The sequence below is a fragment of the Amphimedon queenslandica genome, unplaced genomic scaffold, assembly GCF_000090795.2.
Source record: "Amphimedon queenslandica unplaced genomic scaffold, v1.1 AMPQUscaffold_11941, whole genome shotgun sequence".
Taxonomy (NCBI): Eukaryota; Metazoa; Porifera; class Demospongiae; order Haplosclerida; family Niphatidae; genus Amphimedon; species Amphimedon queenslandica.
In genome coordinates, this window is record NW_003547820.1 from 12187 (window position 1) to 13581 (window position 1395).

Here is a 1395-nt window from a genome sequence, read left to right on the forward strand (position 1 = left end):
AAGATCCGGATGGTGATAGTTAGTTTAAAGACAGGCCTACAAAGTTATCATAGTGACCTTCTAAAACTATCCTTTGCTGCCGTTCAGAAATGACAGTCCGAAGATTGAGAATTTTGGCCGATCATTGGTATTGTCGGACACCACGCTTTGAGAGCTTATAACTTTCTATGCACTCTTGCTAGAGCTACAAGTTTTGTCACGCAAATAAAGGATAACTATTGCTATAATACTTTGCAGTTTCATGAGATGGCAATGTATAGTTTTCCTAAAACAAGTGTCCGAAAATTGATGGTGTACGATCATTGATAATGTACTCTAATATACAATGAGCTGAAAGATGTTTTGCTTTTACAATAATTTTAGTAGACACAAAATTATTAATATTTTTAGTAGACACAATAATTATTAATATTATTTTTAGTAGACACAAAATTTTGTAATGGTAGACAGGAAAATCATTATGATTAATTACTTAGTTAGCCATGCCCTGTATTTAGATGGCTAACGTTCGCTCTAATGTCGACTCCTTTCCAGGCTCCTCTCTTGTCAGTAGCAGTTTATCTATCTTCAGAGATTATTCTGGCCAGCTCCAAACTGAAATAACTGACCCGTCAAGGCTATACCATCATCTCTCCCGTGTTGCTCCAGAACTCTTGGATGAATATGGCGGCCATGGTGACTCTTATAGTGTCTCCAGTCTTCAAAATCCCACCATTTTAACCCATCACCTGCTCAACGGGGTCAGAATGGCCATTTCACGAGACCCAACTAAGCTTGTAGTGTTTCTGAATGCCCTATCTGAATTGATTGACCCTCGAGTTGACCAGAGATTGAATCGTATTGCACATGAAATGAAAGAGCATGAAGGTATGATTGTAGTCTCACAGCTGCGTGATACTTGTATGATTGAGCTAGTTGTAATTTTGTAACGTAACATAATTTACTAAAAAATTGCACAATTACCAAATATACATTTTGAATGAGCATTTCTAATGTGTAGTATGGTATTCCTTGGTTTATACAATAATTGATCAATGGTAATCATGATTGGCATTAGAAAAAGTAGCTTCCTTAAAAAAACTTGAACTTATAATTATCAGTGCTTGATTGCATGGCGTAATACACAAGTTTTTATAGGCACATTTTTTGTGATTGGTTGATACTTATTATGACATAAATTATCACGGAATCTGTGACATCATGTTTAAGTGGACTCAATAAAAATTTATTAATCATGAAAATTTTGCCTTAAAAACTAACATGAACTTACATGTACATGTACAATAACTATCCATCATTTATTTATAATAGGAAGAAAAGAAATGTCGTGTCTTCAGCAACATGATATGACCAAAGTCACTTTATTGTTCATGTTTTTACAAATCTACACTAAAG